The sequence below is a fragment of the Rhipicephalus sanguineus genome, chromosome 1 (genome assembly GCF_013339695.2).
Source record: "Rhipicephalus sanguineus isolate Rsan-2018 chromosome 1, BIME_Rsan_1.4, whole genome shotgun sequence".
Lineage (NCBI taxonomy): Eukaryota > Metazoa > Arthropoda > Arachnida > Ixodida > Ixodidae > Rhipicephalus > Rhipicephalus sanguineus.
The window spans coordinates 178,699,202-178,720,750 of NC_051176.1; the positions used below are offsets into that span (position 1 = coordinate 178,699,202).

At 50.5% G+C, this 21,549-nt stretch overlaps 1 protein-coding gene across 2 annotated transcripts in view; it reads right to left on the reverse strand.

The window, feature by feature from the left end:
• The window catches only part of LOC119403189 (piezo-type mechanosensitive ion channel component), a 144,442-nt gene extending 139,537 nt beyond the window's left edge, over positions 1–4,905 (reverse strand). For both annotated transcript variants that reach the window (XM_037670152.2, XM_037670137.2), the window contains exon 1: positions 4,887–4,905. The gene's annotated coding sequence lies outside the window, so the exon portion shown is untranslated. The remainder of the gene's footprint in view (positions 1–4,886) is intronic.
• Positions 4,906–21,549: the final 16,644 nt, after the last annotated feature.

Consider the following 21,549-nt stretch of genomic DNA (forward strand, 5'->3'; position numbering starts at 1 on the left):
CAGAATGCGGCTGTTGTGGCTTGAGCATTGAACCCACAACATTCGTGTTCAGCAGCACTACGACATAGCCACTAAGACAAGGTACACATTACTTGCCTTGCTGGCACCATGAAGTCAAACGATCTTGCTATTTTTCAATTGAACTTATGGTAGATTCAGGGCTGTAACTAAGGGGGGTCGAGGGGGTTCTGACACCCCCGAAATTTTTTGATGCTTTAACTTTTCGGGTGGCACTAAAATACTTTCACGCCTTCACAGCGACCAGTAGTTGCCAAAGTTCGCCGTTCTACACACAAACACCCCCCGAAAAAAATTCCTGGGTACGGCCTTGGTAGATTTAATGCAACACTGAGTGGAATGCCAAAGTGGGCTGGATTATGATTTTTGCCAGCGCATTACTCAACCAACCTAACCTTTTAATGCTCTCATTGCTGTCCCTTTACCTCAAGAATTAAAAGCGAGAAAAAAGAAACCTTAAAAGTTGCACGCATAAAACAAGAGATGCCTTCAGCCCACTTTGCAGCAGCAGTGGTGTAGTGAAACTTGCCATGCGAGTGGTTATTCCTTTGCAAAATAGCATCATAGTGATCTACAGAGCTATGTCCTGACCAAATCTAGAGCAATTGAAGCAGAAAATTTTCTTTTAAAATTTAATACATACTTCTATATTGCAGTGTCTACATGGATAAGCTTGGCTTGAATGGCTACACTAAGAAGGAGCTATTATTGTAAAAATTCAAAAGCATGAATGCCTTCAAATGGTGGATCTGTAGTTAATAGTTTATCTGAATTTATCACCCTATAATAATAAAAAATTGGGGGTGTTATGTGTCAAAACCACAATATGATTATAAGGAACGCTGTAGTGGGGGTCTCTGTATTATTTCTTACCACATGGGGCTCTTCATTGTGCACCTACAATTAAGTACTTTGGCCTTCTTGCATCTCATCCCCACTGAAATGCGGCCACCATGGTTGGGAATTGAACCGAAGTCCTCGAGCATAGCCACACCTTTGATTAAACCACCAGCACTTTAATAGCAATGATTACTCGAGGATAAAGTCTTTTACTGAATTTGCCAGGTTATTCTTCAATAAGTTTCAACAAGCCTTTTGCACAGCCTTGTTCAAAGTAGAGCTGAAATGTTGCCATTAAGTGCCACGTGAACGATTTTTATTGCCTCGTGCATTATTCTTGGAAACAGAAGGCCTCTGCTTGCCATTGTGTTCTGTGATGTACATAGTTTTCAATCTTCTTTTTATTTTCTGCTGCTAGCTTCTCACTCCAATAATCCTTTTATAACTTTGATCAAACTAGTTCAATTGCTCTTTATATTCCATCCTGTTTGTTAATTAGCTTATTTGGACATTACACGGCATTGACCCCAGGAAGCAGGACAAAAGGGGAGTTATTACCCTTCTGAGGGGCCCTACCAGAACAGCAGCATTCAGTTAGTGGGAAAAAAAAATCTTCAGCTATAGCATCATGCATACAGGCGTGGCTATTAAGCACAAATTTCTTGCAACATTCTACTTCACACTTTGTGACAAGCATAGTTCTATGAAGCATATCAGCCAACTACGCACCATTATGTGCACTACGCACAGATTCCACATTCCAGGAATGTGTACAGGAGTTATGAATGGCTCGTTTATATATGCTGCTTCAAATAGTACAAATTGGCATGCCATTTATTTGGTGCAGGCGTGTATCACATTCTTACTTGAAAGTGCTCACTTATAAGCAATATACTTGTAATGAGTAAAGTGCAGCAAAAAAGGGAAATTCCTTGAGCAAGCTAAGTGAGGTCAAAGGAGACAAGGTTGCCATGAACTTCAGACTAAGTTTTAGTCTGAATGAGAAAATGCATATAAACCTTCACAAACAAGCTCAAACCAAGATTTGCAGCATAAAGAATCTAAAGTTTACTCTTTTGATGCACAGAAACCAAGCCTTTAATAGTGAAGGAAAATAATCATAGTAAACACAGAATTTCATTGGTATAAAATAATAATATAAAAGATTTTAAAATATGCCATAATTTAAAGCCAGAGTACTTTGCAATGATTGCAAAGTGCGGGTGAAAATCTAATGGTGATTAGAGATGAATAAGCCTGCAGTAACAGTCAATTGCACCAACAAAAAGAAGAAAGCATAAGCAAGATGCAGTATCCTAGATGAACTGTTGTGCCATTAGACTAAAGTGAAGGATGCTGCAAGCAAAGACAACACATGAATGAAATCAAGCTCACACTGAGGTTCACCTTTGACGTGAGCCTTCACAACGAATCTTCAGTGCTTTTGTGAATACAGAATACTCTTGACTCTTTCACAAGGTAAAGCACCAGCTTAATATCTCTCTTAGCTCAAGAGGGTGGGGTCCCTCCAAATAACAGGAGCTGCTTTTAATATATATATATATATATATATATATATATATATATATATATATATATATATATAGATATATATTGCTGATCACCAGGCAAGGGACGGCCTTCCCCCAATCTCCTCTGAATGAAGCCCTCCCTGCCTAACTTGATCAAGCAACTGCTGGCTACTCGTAATTTAGAGCAAGCACCAATGCAAACTATACTTCAATTACTTCCCAAGTGAATTTTCATCCTTGAGGAATTGCTGCATCACTTTATGGTGATGCAGACATTCCTCAAGCCCAACTTACCATCCCGTTTAGCAGAGGTTGTCATGCCACAAAAGGAGAATGAAAGGAAACATAAAACCATGAAAATCAAGAGAAAGGAAGAAAGTAAGACAGTTAACAGCTAAGTAAGAGAAAAACACCTAAACAAATGAACCTAACTACAACTAAGAAAAATAATCCCATTTACTCCGAAGTTATGGGAGAAAAGTTCACACACAAAATGTGATCATTAGCCATCAACTATGTACCAGAAATGCAAGAAAAGCTTGAAAGAAAGGCTTGTTATTAATGACCATTACTGCAGGCAGTTTTATTAACATACAGCACTGTATGTTACAGCCAACAGATGCAAGATTCTGTTTTAATTAAAGCAGCAAACATCCTGCTCTGCATAAGCATACAGCCTGTAGGTGATGATGTGCAACCCGTATCCAGTGGCTAGCTAATTAGTAGCCACGCATCAGTGCCCTCTGGATGCCATACACATTTAGTGGGTTTGACATGCTGACTCGAGTGCTCGTAGCACACTGCCAAGGCTTCAGAAAAAGATAAACTTTTTCTCTCCTAACAGGTAATAACATGTGTAACCATATACACTTGGACATATTTTTGCTACATAATTAGTGCTTATTATTTGAAATCTTATTCAGAAGAAGAAAATAATGAGCATATAGTGTTCATTAAATTCTTTGTATTTAGTATATAATACTGCTCTACTCAGCAGCTTCCTCATTTGTACAGCTTTAAAATAAAAAGCCAGCCTTATGAAAGTGTTGAACATGGCTATAGTTGAACCCTCATTTCATTTCTTTTAAATGATGTTTTTACATCCTGCAGCCACAATCTGGCAGTGAGTAATGCCACAGCTGGAGGCAACCGGTTAATTGACCATGTGGGACTGTTTAGCCTCTCACAGACTGAAGAGCTCCTCTACTGCACTAGATGCAATAACATTTAAATAAGTTTCAGACCCTATGCTACTGCAGGTACATGATGCATTTATGAATTTGCGGTAAAAAATAACAAAAACCAAGCACCTTATGCAAAAGAATGTCGTTCTATGCATACTCCCTCATTGTAGTCCATCCTTTACATTAAGCCAAACTGTCTCGCATTTTATGACACTGCGAAGAGCAAATGGCAGTGCAAAGGTGACTACAATTTGCACACCTGAACACAAGCAGCAACACGAGTTTCTTGTAGTGCTGCTTCACTGTAAGCTCCGTGCAGACTTGTTTTTTTAAGCTTTAAGTGAGAGTCAGTGATGCACTGATACGGCTTTTGTTATACGAATACAAAACTTGAGATCTTAGCCTTCACTCGTTTCTGATATTGACTGAATTAAGCGGCTGTTTTTCAATGGGGCTGAATAGAAAAAAAATGCTATAATATTCAGTACACATTAAGCCCTGGTAGCCGAAAAAATTAACCCAGAGATCTCTGATTTGCACGGCGTGCTTCATAATCGAATAGTGATTTTAGCATGTTATTTCTTTTTGCTCGATCAAGGGTCCCATTATATGTGGCAACAAAGGCTAATGAAACCAGTGATCTTGCTATACAAAGCATTTCAAAATTACCCCCCCCCCCCCGCTTAGATAACCGAAGGAGAAGGTGCACTACACCCGATTTTTGTTTTGTTTTTTTTTTTGCTCGGACCGATGACGAGTCACCGGGAAACACAAGATCATGTACGTACTTTGGGCTAACTTTAGCAGGTTATTGCGTACGTTGCAAAACCGTAAACCGGTGCTGAACAAAAAAAAAAATGCCAGTTACGCTTTGGTTGTGAACTTCTGGCATACGCTTATAATTACACACATGACAGGCGGAATACACACAAGGACCCGCCAAAACGCAGACGGTCGTCAGACCAGTCAGGATGCATCGGAAAGCAAAGCGAAAGGTACTCCGTCACGCTCGTTCTGAAGTCATGCATACACACGCATCATTTCGGATGTGCGCGTCTATCGATCCGATCAGAGGAAAGTAACAAAAACAACCCTAAGGCCATGGTGCATTAAGAAGCTCGCACACGTTGCGTGATGTGAACAGAACGGACCCTCAGATACCGACGTACGCTCAAGCTTTGCCCAGGGTCTCCATTTCCACAAAATAGGACCCTTGGCTGCACGAACAACACAAGTAAATTCTTTTTTCGGACCTACCACACTGACCAACAAAAAAAAGCATTCCATATGCGCAAAAGATGACAGTACTCACAGACGACCCCATGGGAACACCTCCACACGCTCTTTCGCTCGTCTATCACAGCCGGGCTGTCACAGGTGAGACGCGCGAAACCGTGTCGATGATAACGCGACCCTCCTTTTCCGCACGAATGCTCGAGCTACGCACGATTCGCTCGACCGTAACAAACGCATCACTCGGACAGATTCGTACACCGACCCGCTGGATATGGGATACGTTACGCCCTCTGCGCCTGAGCCACACAGCCTGCTCGGTGCCGAGTTTATCTTCAGTCAGGTGTTCGGCGCTTTCAGCGGAAACAGAAACAGAAGCCAGAAGCGCAAAACCAGCGAGAGCGCCATGCGGCCAATGTGTGGTGTCGCTGAAGCTCGCGATATCATAAATTTCATGTTAATTCCCTACGAATTGAGCTCAAACGCACTTTTGTTGTTTCAATAATGCCGAAATGCTAAACGGCAAACCATAAATCTGTCGCTCAGCCGTTAACTGCGTTAACGCTGAGATCGTGAATCTACATAAAAGGTTAAAGGGGCGTCAGTACAAGTTTAAAATATTTTATTGTGTAAATAAATGCTGTAATACGTATGAATATTAATATACCACTAATACAAAAAGACCTATCTAAAAAAAACAATTGAACCGAAACCGAAACTAGATTTTGCGGGAGCGGGCGCTGTGTTCGTTGTCTGCTACAGGGCGAAGGATCGGCTGCTGGCCCGTTTGTTCACAAGATCCGATCAATCAAATGTGGAAATATATTATTGCTCGTGGCTAATAGGATGTATACGCTTTTGACGAGGTAGACCCAAATACAATCGTCGATTGTGTAAGAATCACTTGCGCAAGTTCAAGCTTGTTTTGCTGCCGATTGGACGCACTGTGCAGGGGAAGCACATAGTAACGTATATCTGAAGCGAGAGTAGGAAGGTGCCTGCATATTTTTTAACCTACTGGCCAGGAAATTGAGCTTTTTTCTCAGGCACAGCCCTGTCATGATTTTCCTTTTGAAAATTTCGACTACCAATTTACTTGGAGAGTACACTTCTCTTACCAACTGGCTCCCAATGCATGGATGTAACGATGATGTACTAGACTTTTGCTAATCGTGCACTATCGTAATCTGTGAATTACGCAAGTATAACTTACCTGTTTGGAACGGCGCTGCTTTAAGCTTGAATATCAGTGTTTTATAAAAAAAAGAAAGGGTGCATGGGATCAATATGAAGAAGCGCACGTACATTAAGACCGCTTTAATTTTGCCCTTGTCTACAAAAGCTGTTTTGAATGTGGTAATTAAAAAGGGGGGAGGGGGTAGGCCCTTAAATCTACCTAAGTCTCAACAGATACGTTTGATGTTCTTCTCTGTCTTCTTCATCGTGCTTAATACATTTCGAACTCCACTTACTGAGGCTAGGTCCTGGGCGTCCACATATGAACGATTGTTGACCAGGTGAAAGACAATATATAGAACAGTTTTAGAGTAGGGTTCATAGGGTTAGCATTGCTTGGAACGATACGCTATTTTTGTAACTTAATTTTAACGTGCGTACCCTAGAGGATAGCGTATGACGCATACGCGGTGGCGACAAACGCTAACCTAAAGCTTTGTGTTAGCGTTTGTTGTCCTTGTGCATGCGCCATACGATAACCCCTTGGGTACGCACGTTATATTTCGAAAACAGCGTACGTACCCAAGCAACGCAAACACTACGAACCCAATTATAAAGCTATCTGATGCTACTAGACACGACGCAGTAACTCGTTCAATACAGCTGCTGAGAAGACAGGTCCGCTGTTTACCCAACTTAAATATACTTGCTAAGAGTGTTACCTCAGTGGTTAAAGTTCGGGCATACGCAGCTCATGATCATTCGTGAATCCAAGGGGGATATGACTGACGTCCAACTCCAAATGTACCGAACCCCCTTCTCTAAAATGTGCGTGTACGCACGTACACGCCAGCGTATGGCACGTGGCGAACCCATGAAGTCCTTCTTACCGGCTGTTACTGTTCTGCTCTGGAGAGATAAGAAATAAAGACTCACAGGATTCGCCTTCGAGTCCTAAGAGTATTCGGAGGCGAAAGCCATCCGGTGTGGCGATATCCGTGCGCTAACTGTTATTAATGTAAATTTCACCAATAAGCGTGCACTAATTAGCGTTCACTATGAAGTTGAGAGGAAACGGGAGTTTTTGTACCGCAAGCCGTGTTTTCAAGCCAGTGCCTGATGAGGCACATAATGCTTTCGCTTCAAAAGGCGTGATGAAGATTGACCATAACCATATTATTCCTTCACTATTGAAGCTCGTACAGCCGACCTGCATATATGATCTACTATACAGACCTAAGAGAAGAGGCCGCAAACCCAGGGGATGAATTCCTCCTAGGAGAACGACATTACACTATATACCAGGAGCGGAAGCGTCATCCAAAGGATGAACTCCATCCGCGTCCAGGGCTTGGTAATAGGCTTTCCAAGCAACGCTTAGCGGCGCTGCTGCTCTTGAACAGGCAGCGCCATCTCTGGCAGAAAAAGAGAAACTGGGGTGTTAGCAGCGCGCGTTTCCCTTCTCTCCACCGCGTTGCTGCTCGCTTGTGCACGTGCAGAGCTCTCGCGGCGACTTTCGGCGCCTCGCAATTGTAGTGTGCACGTACCTCACAGGAGTACGGCCACTAGCGTGGGTTCGGACTTAGCGAGCCACAGGGCCGCGTCTCCCAGACAACACTCGACGTCCGAGGTCGTCCTCAAATGGTACAATCGTCCTCGCACATTTCTCGATGTCCTTGGTACGTAGTGAGTACGACACGAGCTGGTTTCGCCCGGAAACCGTCTTTGCGAGTGCTTTCTGAGGACAACAAAGTTGTCCTGAAAAAGGTTCTTACAGATACCTTTTGGGGATGACAAAAGCAATATCGAGAGCGCGCTAGCAAGTTGTCCTGAAAAGGTTCTTCCAGGGACCTTTTGGGGATGACAAATGCAATGCATGCACTGAGCGCTAACATATGATTCCTCGCGTCCTTTTCGCACTAAGTAGATGCATATCATATGTGAAAATTTTCTCAGCACGTTTGTTTCACACAGGACATTGCATATTTTCGCCTCGTTGCTTCTCTTTGGTTGAAAAGCTTCAAATTACGCGTTTCGCTTTCTGAAACACAATTAATAATCTTGGGTATCGAAGCTGATATTGCGAATGTTCATTTAAAATAGTGTGTTCCTAAACGTGGCAGCCATATATTAGTGAATATCCGCCGCTGAAGCGCGTAATAACAAACTAGCCGCTGGCAACCATTGACCATGCGTTGCCGTTCTGGATAGTCAAGTAGCCAAACCAGCCAAGCCATTCCAAGTCAACTGGACTGTCAAGATGGGATCTTGCAATGAAGGTTAGTGCAAACCGCATCTTTGTTGTTTGTGTGTACAGTACAGTTTAGTGCACAGTTAATAAAAGTAAGATGTCTGAAAGTGCAAATTGTAGACGTCGACGGGAGGTCAATCGCCGTGTTGATGGGTGCTTCACGTTACTCAACGCTCTGACTGGTGCTCCAATGAATGGATCGGCACCAGTTGAACAAATCGCGGTGAATTGTGCTTCGGAGAGTCCCAACGTGAATAACGGGGCATCGAGGTCTGCGTCTGACACATGGCCCGACCTCGGGCAAGTGAACTCGATGACCGTGTCGAGTGCACTGGTGGGCTGTCTGAGCGGAGCCTCTAACACTAATGAGTGCACTGTGCACGATACACGTGGTGATGAGGACATTGTGCCAGACTTTCGAGGAAGTTTGCAAGCATGGGCCATTGAGTCGCAGTCGTGGCATGCTGCGGTGACATCACATGAGACTTTCATGAAATGTAGCATTGTTCTACACGGGACAGCATCTGGTTCCTTTTGCATGTATTAATCCTCTCATTGAAATCGTAACTGCCTTTATTTGACGTCTTTTTTTTTTTTGCAGGAGTAGTCCAGTACAGTAAAACATCTTTGCAAATTTGTGCTGGATGCCTTAATATTGCTTTTTTTTCAGGCACTGCCTCTGACTTGGACTCGGATGCCTGAGAAAGCGGTCCTCATAACCAGTCGGGACTAATTACTGTTTAATAAATGAATTTCAGTCAACAAGCTTGGCTGTATTTTTTGTCATAGTCAAGCACTTACTGTCACCTCTCCGTTTCTTGACGCAGTATACATACAAAAGACCTCACAGAGGTGTTTTTCCTTTAATGTATGTAAATACCTTGAAAAGAATAAATCATATGTAGTAATACAAAATATCACAGCCTACGGTACCGAACCGGCTGCACAATGGTTGTTCTGAAAACATACTAAAAAAGTCCTGAAGTGTTGTTTTGAGGACGTCCTGAGGCTGTTATGAGTACGGACAACAGGACTGGATTAGTGCCATTCTAGTACCATAACAGGACGTTCTGAGGATATCATAATGTCCTCAAGGTGGCATACTGAGGATGTCCTGAGGTTGTTATTGTGTTGTCTGGGCTGCCGTCGCCTCGCGTGAACTTGCGCGCCGCTGCACACGTACGTTCAAGCGCAACCAAGGCGCCGAGCGTAGCGCGGCAAGTACACAGTACTGCTCTCGAAATCCGCAACACTTTATTGCCTGCGGCAACACCACAAAACGCCAGTAAACGCCCGCTCCCAAAGGCGGCGGGAGAAGCAAAACAGGCTTAACCACACCACGGGCGAACGTACAACACAAAGGGTGCCGCGAGCACGTCTCCGCGGGCAAAAGGGCTCACGGGGACACGCCGCTGAGAGAAACGTTCCCTCGCGACTATGCTGCGTGCTCTCACGATCAGCGACCAAAACAGGGCCCGATCGCTCGAGCAAGGGCAAACTCCGCTCGCGTGGCTTCGATAGATACGGTTTCGGCGTAGTAAGACCACGCGCGAATGCACCGCACCGCTCTTCAGCCTAGCGTTCGGAAAAGGACAACGTAAGGTAAGCGCTCACCGCTGGCGCAAGGCACCGTTGGCGAACTCCGTCCGAGCGAGCCCAAACAAAGGAGCCGATGGACAGGAAAGAAAATGCGTGCTTACCCTACGAGGTCCAGAGAGAGTCTGACTCCCCCGCCGCGCGCAACGTCTCGCGAGACGCGAGACTCGAACATGGCGCCACCGTCGCGATCCGGCGCCGGGGTGAGGGGGTTTAACGTCACCCCCCCCGCTCGCCCAGCGCCGTAGGACGGCGGAGGAGGGGAGCGACATGATCGGACATGAGGATGGCAGAAATAGGCGAAAAACCCGCGCAATGGCGACGGGCAAGCCTCAATCCCCACATCCCCCTCTCCTAAATTTGCCCTTTACCGGTCTGCAAAGGCAGCCGGCGGTCACCCATGCAGTTAAAATAACACTGCCATGAGCAACCACTAGCCTCTCCTGACCCAGTTGCTGCTGCAAACAAAAAGAACATACACTTTTAAATACATAAAGAACATGAGCTTTATGTTCGTTAGAAAAGGCGGAAAAAAAAGAAAAGGGAAGAAGGAAACACGAGGAGGAACACAAAAGGCACACGTGAGTTAAAAGTTAAATAAAGTTCTCGCCGAGGTCAATGAGCAAGTCCCCGCTTGTTGCGTCGTCTGCGGACGGTGCAGCTGCGATAGCCGCGGGAAGCACTGGGCCGACGAGAGCCGCGAAGTCCGGACTTGCCAAGATGCGCTCGCGGCACAAGGCAGCCAGGTCCTGGTCGGGAAGCGCCGCAGGTGCTGCAGACGAGGTAGATGCCCGTCGATGTCTGCCGTCTCGCGCCGCCTTGGTCTTGGCCACGTGCAGGCTCCCCTTGAAGTGGCTCTGGGAGTAGACGTTCACGCCACAGAGAGCGCACTCTTGTACCCCAGGTGGGTCCGGCAGCCGGGCGCCCTGGGAACGTACATCGGCCTACGTGACCGTGCGACCGCGAAACGGCCACGGCACGCGTTCGAGGGGGCATTTCTCGTCGCACCCGCCGCTGCGCCTTCCACGGCAGGTCACTGACAAAGAACTTGGGCGCTTCCTGGCGGTCCTGGTGCGTCCAGGTAGCCACACTTCGCTGTTGCACCTTCGCCCGCGGCGGCGCCGGGACCGTGGGCTCAGGTTGCTGGTGTGGCTGTGTCTTCGGCGCCGACTTCGTTTCTTGCCGGCGGGCAGGCGACCGCTGCTTTTTCGAGACGGTGAACATGGCGAGAGTCGGAGTGCGGTGACCGAGAGTAGGCGCCGTCGATTCGAAACTACGAGCAGACTGAGTCCGCACGGCTCGCGGTCTTGCTGCGTAGCACGCCCGGGCTGTCGGCGAGGATGCTCCAATCACAGCGCGCACACTCACTCACGTCACTGCGCATCGCGCGCCTTCCCCAATCACGGCACCACACCACAGTCCAATGTAACGGCGGTGCGCCGTCACGTGGTTTCATCACCACAGCGCGCTCGCTAGCGAACGTTCAGCGCGGAGCGCGCGGGAGAAAAAAATAAGAAAACAAGAAAAAAAAAAAGACGCGTACATGGAGAAGAGAAGCATCTCGGGCATTTGGCACAAGACAATGCAGAAAATTAACACGAACACTCAATAAAACAGCACTAGCAGCAACTGGCGGGGCCGACTTCTTTCCGAGCATTGGCCTGGAAGAAGCCAGCCTGAGACTAGAAAGTAGCTGAGGGCCTTCGGTTGCGGAAAACAGAGTCCGCCGTCCGGCGCGAAATCACAAAGGCGACCGCTTCCTCAGATTATACCGATGCGGGGTCCGAATGCGGTCCGCCGCACCGGGTGTGCCCCGTTGCTTGCGCGAGGTGCCACAGGGCGTTGGCGCAAGCTCGTCAGACCGTGATGCAAAGGCTTTCAGGTCTGCGATATGGGCACGGCTGAGTTTTCCCGAAATGGGATCTTTCAGCAAGTACGCGAGTGGAGTCCAAGCTTTCTCCACTCGGTACGGACCAAGCCACTTAGGAGCGAGCGAGGCTGAGAACCCCTTACTCGCGTCGCTAAGGGCGTGGTTGCGCTTCAGGACAAGATCGCCCACCTCAAATGCTAGGTTGCGATGCTTGCGGTCATATTGGGCCTTCTGCTGAGCCCTAGACGACGCCAAACTTTGCCTTGCTTTACAAAAAGCTCGACAAAGCCGGTCCCGAAGCTGTGACGCGTAAGCCGAACAGTCTGGCGGCGTCTCCTCGTCCCCGAGCTGGCATTGAATGACACTGGTCACCGGATTTGCCAACTCCCTTCCAAAATTTAAGAAGGCGGGCGAGAAACCAGTCGAGCGACTCTCGGATGTTCGAATGGCGAACGCGAGCTCGCTCAAATGGTCTGCCCAGTCCCTTTGACTTTCGGCAAAGGCCGCCAACATTGGTTTGAGCGTACGATTGACGCGCTCCGTCAAATTGGACTGGGGATGGTAGGGTGAAGTGGTGCAGTGATCAATTCCCAGGGAACGGCACGTGACACCAAACACCCGAGCGGTGAAATACGAAGCGTTGTCAGTGATTAGCCTTTCCGGAAAGCCGAACCGGCAAAACACTTCCTGCAGCTTCTCGAGCACCGCTCGCGCTGTCACCTTTCGAAGAGGGAACAATTCCACCCACTTCGAAAAGTGATCCACGACTACCATGAGGTGAATGAACCCCTGCTTACTTCTGGGAAAAGGTCCCATTAGATCGCAGGTGGCCACTTGCCACGGACGCTCACTGACAATCGGTTTCATCAGACCAGGTGGCTTGCCACCCCTAGACTTCACCGTTTGACAGACGTGGCAGGAACGGCAATAGCGATAAACGTCACGCTTCATGCCGGGCCAGGTCACCGTCTTGCTCAGTTTTGCGAAAACTTTGGAGCCACTCAGGTGACCGGCCATGGGTTCGTCGTGAGAGGATCGCAACAGGGCGACTCTCAGACTTTTGGGCATAACCACCTTAAACGGATCGATGGACTCGTCATCGGTGGCTACGTATTTCAGCAGGAGCCCGTCATGGTCCAGCAAATATGAATCCGCGGGGGACTCAGCGACACACGCTGGTTCCAGCCCCCCTTCCGCGCCCGCTGCAGGGCAAGCAGCGTAACGGCGCTCCGTCTCCCTGAGACCGTCGCAAATTTCGCGACAAAACGGATCACTTTGCTGAGCCTTCAGTAGCTCTTGTCTGCTGAAAGCGATTCCCATTCTCCCAAAGGGGAACCTGGTATCGCGCCCACTCAGGACCGCAGCAACCGCCGCTTGCGTCGGCGTCACGGGTTCGCTCTCGGCATCGTGGCCTTTGGAAAGCTCACCCGCTGGCCGGCGTCGCGGTGCGCTGTTTGCCTGGATAGCAGCCAGGGTTCGTCCGAATGCGGGCTCGCCCTTTTCGCCGAACGGCGGCGAAGCCGCTGTTTCGCCCCCACCGCTTGCTTGTGCAAAGGCACCACTAGCGGCTGTCGCACCGGAATCAAGGTTCTCGGCAGACAATGGGGCACGAGATAGCGCGTCAGCTACCACGTTGGTGCTCCCCTTTCGATACTGCACTGCAAAGTCATAGTGCTGTATCAGGAGAGCCCAGCGCGCCAGCCTGCCCGCAGGCTCACGGAGCCGCATCAGCCAGCTGAGCGCACTGTGATCCGTTTGCACCACGAATTTCGTCCCATCAAGGTAGACGTCAAATTTCCGCAGTGCAAACACGATGGCGAGGCACTCCTTTTCGGTAACGGAATAATTTTTCTCCGCGGGTACCAAGGAGCGGCTGGCAAAGGCCAACGGCTGCAACACGCCATCGTATTCCTGTAGGAGAACGGCTCCTAATCCCAGATCGCTCGCATCAGTCTGAACAACGAACGGTCTGGTCAGGTCGGGGAGTCTGAGCTGCGCTGTCTCCGCAATGGCGCTAGACAGTCGGCAAAACGCCTCTTGCTGCTCAGGTCCCCATCGCCAAACAGCAGACTTACCCAAGAGCTTGGTCAAGGGCGCCTGCAGTCGGGCACAGGACGGAATGAAAGAACGGTAAAAGTTAACCATTCCCAAAAAGCGGCGAAGGCCACGTACGTCCTTGGGCACGGGGAAATCGAGGATTGCTCGAAGTTTCTCCCGATCCGGCTCAATGGAGCCTTCGCCCAGCGTAAACCCGAGTAACTGAATACGGGTCTGCGCTAATTGGGCTTTCGTGGGATTTAACGTCATCCCGGCAGCCCGCACCCTCTCGAGCACATCGGCAACATGGGCCAAGTGCTCTTCGAAGGTTCGTGAATAAATCACGATGTCGTCGAGGTAGCACAAGCAGTATGACCACTTTGCTTCCCCGAGGACGCGGTCCATGAGTCTTTGAAACGTCGCAGGAGCATTGCAAAGACAAAGGGCATACGAGTGAACTCGAACAACCCTCTGTGGGACGTGAAAGCAGTTTTGCACTGGTCACGCTCACCCATCCGGACCTGTAGGTAACCTTTCGAGGCGTCAAGCGTGGTAAAGTACCGTGCATCGCCCAGGTTTCCTACGATGGAGCTTATTGTAGGGAGCGGATAGGCATCCTTACGAGTCACTCCGTTCAGACGGCGATAGTCGACGCACAGGCGATGACTGCCGTCTTTCTTAGGCACCAACACAATTGGAGACGCCCAGGAGCTAGACGAGCGGCGAATAATGCCTGCCGATAGCATGTCGTCTAGCAAGCCGTCGATAATCTGCCTTTTGGCGAGACTGACGGGCCTGGGGTTACACTTCAAAGGAAGCGCGTCGCCAGTTTCGATCACGTGGCTAACAAAATCGGTACAGCCCGGTTGATCGGTGAAGAGCTCATCGTACTGGCGTAAAAGTGCCGACAGACGAGCCTTCTGTGCATCATCCAAATGAGTCGCACAGGCGATCAAAGGATGTGGTGCCTCTTCGTGTCGTGTCGGTCGATCCAAAAGGGGGTTTCGAGCCGACGAGCGCGTACTGCCGGAGTATGACCCCGAAGTTTGCGCGCGACACGGTTCGTGCCGTCCCTCTCGTTCCCAAAGGGGACTGTGAGAGGGGGAATGCGTTGAGCAGGGGTATGACCCCGAACTCTCCGCGTGGCACGGTTCCGACGTTTCTGCGGCAAAGGCAACAGTAAGCGCCGGAGGGCTGATGAACGGCTTGAGTTGGGAAAAAGGCCCATCACGATAGCCGCCATTCGCAATGTCCACAACGATCCCGGTCTTCAAAAGAAAGTCCCGACCGAGAATCACAGGAACATTGAGCCCTGGGAGATGAACAAAACGCGCGCGTCTCATTCGATCTCCCCATCTGACAGTCAACCTTGCGGCGCCAGCCGAATGGGCCACGCCTGTCGCAAGAGTGAATGTCGTTCGGCAGTCCCGCAAGCGCACCGAATGCTTCTGCAAGTGGGACAATACCTGTTCGCCAAACAACGAAGCGCTAGCGCCCGTGTCCAGCAACGCCGAAAATTCACGGCCGGCAATAATGACCGGAATGAACGGCGCGTGCGTACCAGCAAGACAGCTTGCCCTGTACGCAGAGGGGATAAGCAAAGGTTGGGCCGCCCGTGCCTTCACGAACGACCCGCAAATCCGTTTCCCTGCCTCACAGGAGGCCTAGATCCGGTGCACTCCCTTGCTATGTGCCCTCTTTCACGGCAGCGAAAACAGCGCACTCCATCTCGGTCTCTATCACGAGACGGAGCAGCCTCGAGCTGCTGTGATCGGCTCGCCACGTTATCACAGGATACGTATCGACGAGCGTCACCCACACTGCGTTGGGTCGAATGGCGTCCCTTCGTGTGGGTTTCAGGTGGTGCAGCACAGGCTGCCCGCCTTTCGTGCGTGTAGGGATCAAGAGCGCGAGCGCTCAACTCCCACGCGCAGCCACTGGCAGCCGCAAAGGCAGCGCCGTGGGGCTGCTGTTGGGACACGGCCCCTCGCCATGCGCAACGCGGCTCAAGGGCCTCGCTGGCTGGCGGCGGCGGGCGATAGGCACGCGCGGCGAGAAGGTCGCCTTGAATGCGCTTTGCCTCGGCGGCCAGCTCCTCCAAATCGCGGAAGCGACCGCCGCGCAGGTACGCCGAAAAGGTCGGATGTGCCTGCCGAATCACCCGTTCGACGCGTTCCTCGTTCGAGGCCCTGGGCTCAGCGATAGAAAAAAGGTCATCCATCGCGCGTACGTACTCCTGAAGCGACTCATCAGGAGCTTGTGTACGGAGCTCGAGCTCTCGCCGCATCCTACTTTCGTAGTCAGCGGGTAGGAATTCGCGCAGAAAGGCCGCGCGGAACTCCTCGAGGGTTGCTGCTCGGTAACCGGAAAGCCGATACCACCTCGCCGCCGTATCAGTCAGTGCAGCCGGGACAACGCGCCCGAGCACCTCCTGATCGTCCAAACCCATTGCTCTCTGATAACGTGTCAGAGAGTCAAGGTAGTCTCGGGCGCTGAGCAAATCCCCGTATCCGCTGTATGTTGGCACAGGCAACATAACAGCGGGGTGGGCGCGTTTCGGAACGGCCGAAAGCGTTTGGACAGCTCCCGAGAGCGCTTGGATCATCTCGACGGCGTTTTGCAGCAGCGTCTGCGTCGCACCTGCTTCACAGGAAGCCGTTGGTGCGTTAGCAGCGCGGTCGAGCGAAGGTGAACAGTCTCCCAGCTCGATCAGTGGTGCGGTTTCAAAAGGACCACCGCCCTGCGCGCCATTCCCAGAGCAAAAGAGGCTCCTAGCGGGATTTGCCTGCTGTCGAACATAATTGCCACTTGGGGCGGCTACCGTCGACAATACAGGCGCCTGCTCAGCGTGCGGTCGAACTGTCGGTTGCACGGCTGACGGCGGGCAAAAGTCGGCAAGGGCCAAAGCCTGCGCCCCGTCAATTCCACAGGGAACCGACTGAAAGCGCTGTGCCGTCGAACTGCCACGCATTTCGAAGGGTACTGCAGCAGTCGAAGGCGCCTGAGCGCACCGTTCGGGTAGGGCAAAGGGCCCAGTCCGCAACGACGCACCATCTCCAAAGGGAGCTGGCAGGCGCTTTGTGTCGTCCCCACAGGGGGTTGCGACACGTATGGGTGCACAAAGGTGCCCCTCGACAGAGGCACTGGCCTCATTCTCGTGCAACGCGGCGTCCGCCAGAAAAGTACACGGACAAAAATCCCGCGAAGCAGACATGTTGCGGCGAGCCCGAGACGCACAGGCGTACTGACTCGCTAAGAGCAGTCAAAAGCTTAATGAGCTTTTGATACCGCGTTGGGCGCCAGTGTAGTGTGCACGTACCTCACAGGAGTACGGCCACTAGCGTGGGTTCGGACTTAGCGAGCCACAGGGCCGCGTCTGCCGTCGCCTCGCGTGAACTTGCGCGCCGCTGCACACGTACGTTCAAGCGCAACCAAGGCGCCGAGCGTAGCGCGGCAAGTACACAGTACTGCTCTCGAAATCCGCAACACTTTATTGCCTGCGGCAACACCACAAAACGCAGTACAACGCCCGCTCCCAAAGGCGGCGGGAGAAGCAAAACAGGCTTAACCACGCCACGGGCGAACGTACAACACAAAGGGTGCCGCGAGCACGTCTCCGCGGGCAAAAGGGCTCACGGGGACACGCCGCTGAGAGAAACGTTCCCTCGCGACTATGCTGCGTGCTCTCACGATCAGCGACCAAAACAGGGCCCGATCACTCGAGCAAGGGCAAACTCCGCTCGCGTTGGCTTCGATAGATACGGTTTCGGCGTAGTAAGACCACGCGCGAATGCACCGCACCGCTCTTCAGCCTAGCGTTCGGAAAAGGACAACGTAAGGTAAGCGCTCACCGCTGGCGCAAGGCACCGTTGGCGAACTCCGTCCGAGCGAGCCCAAACAAAGGAGCCGACGGACAGGAAAGAAAATGCGTGCTTACCCTACGAGGTCCAGAGAGAGTCTGACTCCCCCGCCGCGCGCAACGTCTCGCGAGACGCGAGACTCGAACATGGCGCCACCGTCGCGATCCGGCGCCGGGGTGAGAGGGTTTAACGTCACCCCCCCCGCTCGCCCAGCGCCGTAGGACGGCGGAGGAGGGGAGCGACATGATCGGACATGAGGATGGCAGAAATAGGTGAAAAACCCGCGCAATGGCGACGGGCAAGCCTCAATCCCCACACAATGTACCGCTTGCAGTGCGCTTCAAAAGGATTTTCAAGCTTCACTGGCACTTCCTAAAAGCGAATTTGATAAAATGAGAAAGGCTCGTCAATCACGTTAACGGTGAAGAGCAGACGATCGACGACAGCCACGCCCGACTGAAAGCGAAATGCATTTCCCAAGTCGCGATTACACCGTGTAAGGCGTATACCTCGAGGTAAGTCTCATTCTGTCATGTTAAAGATGAATAATGGTCCACATGCACTCCGAAATGAAGCCGTACACGCTATCGATGTTCTGCGGCGTGGACTACGAATGTTATGATTGTTTTGATATGGCATGCTCACAGTAGCAGCCGTGTACTTTCGTGAACAAACGTTTGCGGCGTGCGAAAAAAAGATTATACGGCCATGGCACTGCTTCCTGAGAAGGTTATAGAGTCAAGTCCTCCGTGCCGCTGGAGAATCACCCGCCGATTAAGACGCGAGGCAGCTAGCTGAGCTTTAACCACTGTGAAGCAAGATGAACTGCTCGCCTCGTTTTTTCGGCTCTCGCGTCATGCTTGCAGTCTCTTTTTATGATATCGACTTGACAGGCGTATAAAACGTGTTGCGTGAACGCGGCTAGAAAATCGCGCAAAGTCAGAAGGTGGTTACTTCAAGGTTGCAATTGCAAAGCATGTATTAAGTGCCAGTTATATTTAGCGGCTTAAATATATATCGCCCTACTAAAGTGACAAAAACAAAGCAAACCTGCAGAACGATGTCAAAGCTTGCTGAAAATGCACAGACGTCCGCTCCGGCGTGATAAAGCAGCCTTCCCGACGCGTGAAATGCAGGCGCCGAACTTCTGACAATGTGCGGAGTTCAGTTGAATTCAACCAACCGCGCAACGCTAACGGTATAACGCGAATGTGAACGTTCAACAACGACGGGTAGGTCTCACGAGCACGGGGAATCAAAACACAAAGTTGCTTCACCTACAACCGTAACTGGACTTTAACAATGCGAGAAGACAGCGAGTAATCATTACTGTAGTCGCTGCGTGCATGTGCCCCGTTACTTACCGATTCAGGTAGTCGGAACGAACGAAAGCGATGAACTCAGACAGCCAAAATAGAAGGCGAGACAGCGCTGTCAGCTGTCCACGCTTGCCGCCTTTATTTCACGTGCGACACGCCCGGCAACCGATACAGTTTAACACGTGAATCGTGTGCCTTGGCGTTGTCTGCACTGTTGTGGCTGGCCACTAAACCGCAATACTTCGGACCACGCTTGCGCTTCCGCGGGGTCGCTTCTGCCATCGTGGAAATGCACAGCTTCGCACAGCAAGCCTCTCGGTTCAACGTACCCAGCTGACGGCCTCCCAGTTACCCGCACCGAGAGAAGAACGCGTGCGCACGTGCGCTACCGCTACCGTGAAAGGGGCTGAGTCGGCCGCGCAGAAGGTTCAGAGCTTTCCGACAGAGCCGCAGCGCGGCTGGCGCGGCGCTGTCGTCGCGCCACAAACTTGAGCTTGGGTTCCCTATAGAAGCCAACGGGTCAATTAATCAAACGATTCTACACACCGCTGAGAAAGTGGGCAACGCAGTCGGGCTCATCAAAAAAGTAACTAACCGCCGACAACCCATGAAACACAAAACCTCTATAAAACGTTTTATAGAGGTTTTAAACGTTTTACAGACGTTTTTATAAAGGTTTCATGGGAAGGGCTTAATTGAAGAAGACAACGCCGACAGACTAGTTCACACTTTGTGCTATGTCACATTGCCTACGTAGCAGCCATGCACGTGTGGCAGAGATTCGAAAGAGACAAATTAAATTCATTGTTAAAGGGGTCATGAAGCACCCCTTGGGCTTGTTGAAAAAACACATCCTGTGGGAAGCTGACACGGCTATGAACTGCTCTGCCAAATATTACAGTCGTGCGCGCCGCGTAAAGGCCACAAGCAGAGCGCGAAGTTGCCGTTTCCCCAGGCACCCTCTTTTCAAACAGAGGCCGGTTCTCACTCTCGTCGGTGGGCGGGGCGTCTGCACGTTGACGTCGCGGATCTGCCAGTTTACGTCGCAAGAGACATAGCATGCTTATTGGCCGATAGCCGACGTAAATCGAGAGCGGCGTTCGGATCAGATGCGCTTCTTGCCACGGGGTGCTGCCGCTTGCCGGCGCCGCACTCCTCAGTACACGGTAGCCGCACTCGCGCAAGCGAATCACAGCGGGAGAGCGACCGCGTTTCATGACGCGTGCTGACGTAACTTCCTTCCCCCGTGCCATCCCTCCCTATGTAGCTTCCAGTGCGCTCGTCGGCACGAGAAAAGAGAGAAAGCGCTGAGAGCGTGCGCCAAACCCCCGTAACTCCGCTCGTTCTTGACGGATTCGAGAAATTTTTGCGGCACGATTCGGGAGGCAGCAAACTCCGATATTGAGGTCATTAGATCATTACTTGGAAAAGTGGTTCATGACCCCTTTAAGGAAGGTAATCAAGGTAGCTTTTAATTGTGCTAGCTATGTGCACCGAAACTGAGAGACTCATGCAACTAAGGATGCACAAGCACAAGCCACATAGGGAGGGATGGCACGGAGGAAATAGCCGAGGCACAACAAAAAGTCCAGTTCATTAGGCTCTCCACCATGAGATCAGGAAGGCACATCCTCAAACGGATTGGTATATACCAATTAAAGCGATAGATAACAACCATAAAGAAATTCCCAAAGATCTGCGGAATAATATCACAGTAATATGCCTCTTCCAAGGGATGTTTACCCCATTTTTAACGTGGGCAGAAGGCAAGCCAGCGCCAAAGCCCTACTAGAGAAAGCTTAAAATCAGTCTGAAGAACGCTCGTTTATCGACGCGACTTTCATGTCCAATAGACGAGCCTTCACAGCGCTACTTCTGAACGGCAAAAGTGAAGTCGTCACTTCGGCTTCCACGTACACCACACAACCAGAAATGGAAGAACAAGTAGCCATCGCATTGACACTTTTAGACCCAAAGAGATCCGGAATTCACAGCGATTCTAGGGCAGCAATCCGAGCATTTTCCAAAGGAGTCATCTTAAACAGGCCCTGGCAAATCTCGACGGAAAGGTCGTCAAACTCAGCACGACCATCTGATTCTGCTCATATGAGAGAAATCAACGGTGCTTCCGCGAACCTCAACTAATCTGCCCGCACTAGGACTTGCCAACCGTGCAGCCACGATGCAAGCAGCAGCTGAGGTTCCACACTGCAGGGACCACCTCCTCTCTTACAACGAGCTAACCAAGCGATTTCGTTAACATCCAATTTTGTCAAATTAATTGAGAGATTATTACACGCACGGATAACTAAATTTGTGACCACTGATGGATTATTGAGTCCCTGTCAAATTGGATTTCGACTAGGCCTGGATGTCAATATCGTGTGCACACGTTGATCTGGAGAGCGGAATCCACGTGGCACTGCGTCAGAAATAGTATGCAGCACTATATATTGTCACACTTATGACGAGAACCTTGTGCTGTTCTGCACGTTGGGCTGGTTAGGCCAAGAAGCGGCTCAGAGCGAACTTCTTTGTCCTCTTCTACCCGTTGGTGCTCACACAACCATGCGGCATTAGTCCCCCCTTTGAAAAGCATCGACTCGATGCTTGTAAAAGAAAAAGAATAACTA